Consider the following 8,339-nt stretch of genomic DNA (forward strand, 5'->3'; position numbering starts at 1 on the left):
TCACCACATGTTACTGGTATTCAAAATTTCATAGTGATTGATGTGCATTTGAACACATTGCACGTAGGCATTGCAGAGATTTGGAAATCCCCAGTACCGTCACGTATCGGATTGCACAACACACTTTGCCACATTACATCATCCACAACATCTTTACATCATGTACTTCCATTGCAGGACAAAAACATCTATAAAATTAAATAAGTACGAGGAAAAATTAGGAACTTCAAAAATTAGTGAAATAAGGAGGTCACCTACACCTGCGGATATACTAGTGGACATTTAATTCAGTCATGCATGAAGTAGGGATTAAATATCCACTAGTATGCTCCCTTGTAATCTTAACTTATAATTCTGGGTGCTGATAGCTCTTATCAGTACACTAAATGCTGTATCTGATAGTAAAGTTTAGTTTTATATCAACTTCTAAGTTTGTACAAATGTTTTTTTCAGCAGTAAAAAATCACAGTAATAACAATATCTGCAGGTGTAGGTACATGACTTGCCTTGCTTCTCTGCTTTTTATTTCAATGATCCCTAATTGCCTTTGCATTACTGTGATGACCCCAAGAATACCATGTCAAAAGAAACAATGGTTCCATTTCATCTTAATGCACTCCCCAACTATCAGTTATACTGAAAAGTGACTTAAATGACCATTGCACTTTGTTTTCTGCTATGATCAGTCTGTTACACATCGTTGTAAGCAAAGGAGAACAAAGGTAAGTCCATGATGCATATACTAGTGTATGTACTGCAGTATGCTAAAATGCACCTGTTGAGCTGAAGCAACTGAAAAAATCAAGTCCTTAGCCGTTATTGAATTACACTTGTCTGAAGGAATCAAGCAGGCAGGCAGTTTGTCAGTTAGTAGAAAACTCTGTTAAATAAAAAGAACAATAATTTTGTAGCTAGCAACTTATTGCAAGTGTTTATGACTGTGCTGAAAACACTTTCGGGATTGATTCTAATACTGCCAAGGCACCATGAAGATATTGTGAAGCTGGTTTCTGGTCAATATTTTTTTGTGAATAAGTGCAAACTATCATGATCCCTAATGTACAGTACTACCATACTGTGTGATACAGAAAGTTCATATTATTCAAATTTGCACTAAACAAAAACCATTATAGTCTCTTATACATATATGTCCCATGTAATGGAAAACTGCCGTTCTGGGTTTTAGTGAATTTTAGTTGTATGATCTGTACCACCAGAATGCAGTGTATAGTTAAAAAAATATATACCAGAATGAAACAAACAGGCAATGTAATCAAGACACGGTAATGTATACATTTGTGCAGCCCAAGAAGCTGGTGTGCCACATCATTGTGTTATTAACTTAGTATAATTTTTACATGTATATAAGTAGCTCTGTTCATGTTACTACTTTGAATGGCATCAAATTTTACATATACACACTTACAAAGAAACTAACATTTTGCCTTATTTGAACACTGACTACTTACAAAGGATATACAATGACTGGTAAATCTCGCTGCCAAGGTAAATGTAATAAACAGTTGCAGAAAGTGATACTCTAATAGGACAAAGAACATTCAGTAATGGACAGAAAAGATGTTCACAATGTAGCTACATGCAATAAACCTTTTCATATATCAGTTTGTCCTGTAGAAAAAAATGACAAGCAAGACCACAAAAAACAATTATTAGTCTCATCCTTGCAAAATTTCTGTATACTACACCAATGACCATATTTGGTAGCTATTAAACAAACTGTAAAGCTAGTAACTAGCTAGAACATATTCAGAAAGTATTTAGTTACCTACCCATACTGATGTATTTGGAGTGTTGGTACATGAGAACTAACAAAGTTTACATTGCCTAAATACCTTGCAAATGCAATAAGAAGTGATATCTAAACAAAATTAGCCAAGCTGGATGGATGCAGCCTTAAAGAAATCAAGATGAAAAAAGTTGAAGATGACAGCCAATGTGGCTGCAATAAACTTAGTAATAATGACACTAGGTGTTGTCTATAACAAGACTTGTGTAAGGAATAAAGGGGTCATTACAATAAGCAAAGGGGATCATCACTTGGAGTATTTGTTCATATAAAACCAGTAGTATGGCTAACGGAAAATCTAGGATTCCACAACTGCTAACATGACTTTATAGTGGGAGTTAAGAATACAGGTACTGGTAAATTTAAAAATGATAGTGATTGCATGTATTGATGTTAATGTAATTGCAATCATTTTTTTCATCATTGATCACCACCGAGACCTCGATTTTACAACTTGCAATTGCCTTCACTTTGCTGAAGTCTTAATCTCTGCTCATTGTATTTAATATTCAGTACATTAGTGTAGCTGCAAGGTCCCTAAAGGCCCTTAACTAGGAAGACTCAGTAAACTTTTATAATGTGCAAAAACTGAAAACATGTCAGTCCAGTATATAGTCCATTTCCACTAGTCCATGGTGTTGGCCATTGAGTAGCCAGAAAATTGTGCCTATAGCTTGTGACTATTAGTATTATATAGCATAATAGCAAGAGTCCATTCAGGTATTGATCCATCAAAAATGTACCAGTTAGTACACAGTGGTAAATTGTCCTGTGTGACCATATTGTTTTTAGCCATATTCATTTTAAAGAAACTTTATAGTGAGGTTTGATAGAAGCCCTTTAAGCACTTCATAGCAAGGCTTCTTTGAAATAAATACTGGTATGGCAATTACATCATTACAAAGGGTTTTCCAAGGGACTTATAGCCAATGTTTATATACTATTGTGTGTCCACTCTGCTGTCCAGTTGGTGGAATCCATATAAAAATCCCATCACTCCAATGGAATGTCCCTTTCAATTGTGTAATTGTTATTATGTAACCTAAATACTACAGAAAGCAACTGATAAGGCCTAATAGCTAGTGATCAAGAAGGGAGACAATTAACCCTCAACTACAGCAAGAGGGAACTTACCAATTGCAAGAATCTTGTAAGTACCTGCATGACTGAGTTATGGACTCCAAAAAATGCCAGCCTATCACCAATTGCAAAGAGTATGGATATATATCATGATAGTAGAAGTTGTAACCATACCACCAGAAGTGGAGAAATTACACTTCTAAGACTTGTCATGTCATCGACAAGTAGTAGCAAGGGTGGCAGCACTACGTCAGTCATCCATTGCATTATAGTCAGCTAAATGTGTACAATGTTAATGGAGAAGATATATCATACTGTAAAACTACCAATTGATACTCACAGTAACACATTCCCTAGAAACTTCTTGGTCTTACTGGAAGGGTCTTTCTCATTACATAATGAGAACATGTGTAATGTGATTAGTATGCATGTCCCATGTTACAGGAGATGCTAAACAAGTATACATAAGATATAGCATATAGAAAAGTTTCAAATAAAATTATGAGTATGTTGGACATCAGTAATAGTGCCTGCATGCATGCAAGGGAATTTATGAAATTTGTCATGGCAAACTGTCCTAACTATGACAGCACACAGAAAGAAAAAAATGCTGAGATGGGCAGACTTAAGTTCTCCAAAATGATGCGTGCATATCTTGAAAATATAACATGTAAACACACAGAGTAGCTAATCAAGAATTAACAAGTCGGTGAGTGCAGTATTATAAGTAGCTAATATGTGCTTGACACATGTGAGTGATGATAGCTTATATTATTCTGCATATAGCTGGTATAACTGTATTCCAGATAGATGCTCTTTGATTAGCAAGTATGTGATTAAGGTTACATACTAATTACTGTGGCTTTACATCATTGATCTCCACTTGTTTTCCACTGTGTTTTATGTCACGTTTATAGTAACTAGGTGATATGCACCTTGCATGTATGTATACATAGACTTATTGTGAAATCAATGTAGATTGCATACAGGGGCAGATTTCAGGGGCAGATTTCAGGGAATGCTTTGGGGGGCCAAAGCACCCCCCTTCGAAATTTTACCATGTGCTAGTTAGAAAGATAGTAGAAGCTACAGTACAGGTGCAGTTGCATTTAAAGCATGAAAACATGGAAAGAGTGAGAAGAGAAGAGCTAATCTCTTCTAAGAATCAACAAGAGGGGAACAAAGGGGTAAAACTGCTAAAAAGCTGCTAAAGATCGAAATACTCTAATACAACAGTCAACTACTCTAATAGAATATCAATCATTAAAATTCTTTAAACTACAAAGAACAAAGACCAACTCCTACTTTGAACTTATACTTGCTGTGCCCTTTATATGAAAGCTAGTTACCACTGCTAGAAAATAATGATTTTATTTAGTCAAAGTGGCATATTTGATAAGGTTCAGTCAATATATTTTTTCAAATTCAATCTCAGAAAGCTACTATTTGCAAAAAATTTTCGTGTGAGGGCATACTCCAAGATGTCTTAGATAATGCATGCTCCTCATGCTGAATGTTCTTCTCACACTGCACTACTAGTTGTATCAACCAGATGCCACATTTTTTCGTCCCCGCTATAAATGCCCCTAGTATAGCACCCCCTTGGGAAATCCTAGATCTGATGCAATTTATTCTACAGGTTAATTTCTGGTTGACCATGGTGAAAATGGGATGTCAGTATCTACATGTACAAGATCATGGTGAGTTGTCACAGAAGGACACTCTTCTTTGCAGTGTGCGAAATAACTTTTCAGACGTGTCCTGTCGTACTGTCAGGACATTGCAAAATTTGAGTGGACATCAAGCAATTTGACCGGACATTTTAACTTCTATTGTTTCTCCTTTCCTGTGTTTCTACCACTTGTATGTTTGTTTCAAACATTGGGGCCTGCACCAATGTACTGTAGAGCTGATTAGCTACTGGCCACATGAAAGGGCTTCTATGGAATCAATTGGGCCTTTGTAGGAAAAGAGTTATGAGGACTTCAGTCAAAGCCTTCTGCTTGTCTTGGAATGATATAGCTACCCTGTATATGGTCAAACTTAGCTTAGGCTTAGAATATATAGTGGCTCTATCACAGATGCATTGTTCATTCTAGCCTTAAAATCCGGTTGTGCTGATATCATAAATACCACAAGTGAAAGTACTAATGGCAATCAGATTATAAATACATTTTACTACTGAAGTGCATGTGACTGATACAGTAGGCTGGCACAACATAGTTCAGAGGTAAACTTGGGCATGCCTTTGTGGTCAGTACAAGCCAACAACACATAACTTAATTACATGTCAATACCATCATGTCTGGCCTCCCTCCTAGCCCAATCCTAACACTATAAACTTTGAAAGGACAGTATTTCCGGACAAATTCAATTATAGGCTGACACCTGGTGTAATTGACCGGAAATTGTCCGGTGACTGACCGTTATTTCGCACACTGCTTTGATACTGGAGTCAACAACGCATCACACCAGTCCTGTGGAATAACTTTACTCTCCCAGACATCACCAAATGACAGTACATCTAATTAGCCTCTTGGAGGGAGGGTATAAGTCATCCAATCACACAGACAGATACACATACACAAACACACACATTGACTTATAGTTGTAAGCTGTCTGCATGATATCTTCACTGGATATAAGATTTCACCTGTTGCTTATTATAACAAGTTCACATTATGTATACAACAAATAAAAAATATATAGTTATCACTGATGAACTGCAACAAATTCTGTGATGTAATCTAATAGGAGCATACTACCTAAATAGTAACACAGGTTTCATGCATGACATTAGACGGATTTTCCAAAATCGAGTCATAGCACAGTGACCATACTTTTAAATAATCAAATATGGTGACCTCACCCCTTAGTGATTTAGCTGCAGCTAGCTGCTGTAGAAAACAAGACATGGAAACTACCCCTTAATTTATCACACCTCTTGCTTTATTGCTCACTGAAGACTCCATTAAAGTAGTCACAGCTACTCATTCTATTAGAACAGTTACACATGTACATCTAAACCATAGCTATATTCTATAACAATTGAATTAACAAATTAGAGCAATTAAAAATTACGATGATTGGCTTATTTTATATTATTGCTACTGATTAGGAAGACATCACATGGCTGTGTGTATGTATGCAGTTATCTAGTCTGAGAAGCAGAAAGGAATCTTTTTATTAACACACACGAATGGTTGAAATGTTATTCACACTACCTTACTTTTTCCTAGCTTATTCCTTGTACCACACAAACATACCACAGCATTTTTATCCATTCTGTTGACAAAAATTAATGGTCTTGGACATGCGTATGGATACAGCAATTATGCTGGCATAATTCTGGGAATGATAGTATATATGGGATTATGCTGGCATCTTGAAGCAATTGTAAACCTTTAACAATGTAAAGAAAATTCACAATTTAGAGGGGAAAGATTAAGATACTTTTGATAGAACAGTCAGAAATTCTAACAGAAGAGTCACACAAGTTATACTACTCTAATAAAGCAGTCAGGTATGGTACTTCATCAATACCTGATCGCATTGTGGTAAACTTTGTTACTGTTTCGCTTGATGACAAACCATCAAAAATGACAGCTAAAATTCATCAATTTTTTTACATCACACATGTGTACAGTTTTTATGTTCTTGTTGCAACTCATTTTGTTGCATATAATGAATTTAAAAGGTTTTTGAAGACCATTTGTCAACATATAAACATCAAAGGTGTAAGGTTTCAAGATACTTTAGGAGAGTAACAAAATGCCCATGACTATCTAGATCATCTTTAACATCTATTAACCAAAGTTTAGTAATAAATAAAATTAATCATGTTTTTAAGTATCACACATGATTTTAACATGACTTGAAGAGAGTACTGTATAAGTACTGATCCACTATAAACAATCAGGTTGACAGGCAAGGATTTTAATTAAATTTACATTTTGTTTTTCTGATAGTGAGCATTAAAAAGCTAAAGAATACTATTTTCAGCACAAGTGTTGCATAAATACTGAGCCAATATTGCAGCAAACCAGTGAAAAGTCAAATGACATGATGACCTTTACCAGGCATTGGTTATTTCCATCCCTGTCTATGCCTGAGTTGAATATGTACAAAATTTTGTCCAAATGATAGCATTCACAAAATAAAAGCATTTAAATTGATGTTTAAGTACAGGTTGAATGCAGAGAAGATCTCAGATCACGTGGTTGTTGTGACTCCTCTGCCACGTGCCTAGACTGCATGTTGTGGGGATCAAGTCACCACTGGGTCTGAGAATTTTTTTCTCCATTCTTCATGTTTCAGTTACATGTTTCTGACTCCCTGTATTCACACATGATAAAGCTTTCAGTGTTTAATTAATTTAGAGAAGACAAGCATATCACTACTTGCCTTCTCACTAGAGCTGTGAACCTGATAACAAATTCAAAACCAGTTAACTGGTAACCAATAACTGACAGTTAACCGGTTAACTGGTTTCTGTGAAATACAGTGATATTGGCAGACATCATGGCATTCAACATGCCTGCTGGAAGCTTTAGGGTGGTACCAAAGTGACCATCAACATCCTGTTTTACTATCACATATTTGCACATGCTTTGAGGTTATGTTATGATGTTGTCAGTAGGGGTAATTTATGGTTTACCAAGTGGGTGGGAAAAACTGGTTTAAAGGCATTCTTAACTAGTAATTGGCTGACCTAGATAATACCAGTTTTTTGCATACTGGTTCACAGCACTACTTCTCACAGGTCCCTATAGTGGGATAGCATTCACAGAATTTCCTGAAATTTTCACCTTTTATGCTCTTCAGTGTAACAGTTCCCATTATGCTTGAATTATGTTCCTAGGTTAGCAACATTTCTTACAACTATCGTGGAATATTCTAAACAGTGAATGCTAAATTTCACTACAAAATGATTGTTCTGTTAGAGAGTATATCAATCAAAGGACCTATGTACAATACAGCATTCCAGTGCTCCGTTGCAGTTTCCACTATATATTGTTCTATTAGGGAGAATAAATCTATTTTCATGGCATGGAATTAAACTCCATAGTTTGAAATATCCACTTAATATATGTTAGCATTATGTTGGCAAAGAACTCCAACCTATTACAGTGGAACCTCTGCTATCTGGACCTCTATTATCCAGGCATGTTCACTAGTCTATTGACAATAATGAAATTTGGGTTAGATGAAAGCACAAGGATGGAGCCTAAAGGTTACTGTTTATCTGTTAATAGCATGTTAGTGTACATTTCTGAGATTTGGACAGTAGTAAGTACCAGACTGGATAAGAGAGGTGCCACTGTATGCTTTTTATTATGCTGGCATATTTGATACTGGCCTATTCCTGTACATGTCCTGTTCCTCTAGAATTCTACTTACCCACCTGGAGTTTTCAAATAATTAGAACATTTCATAAAACTGTTTCCTTTTA

This window comes from Dysidea avara, chromosome 6, assembly GCF_963678975.1.
Source record: "Dysidea avara chromosome 6, odDysAvar1.4, whole genome shotgun sequence".
Taxonomy (NCBI): Eukaryota; Metazoa; Porifera; class Demospongiae; order Dictyoceratida; family Dysideidae; genus Dysidea; species Dysidea avara.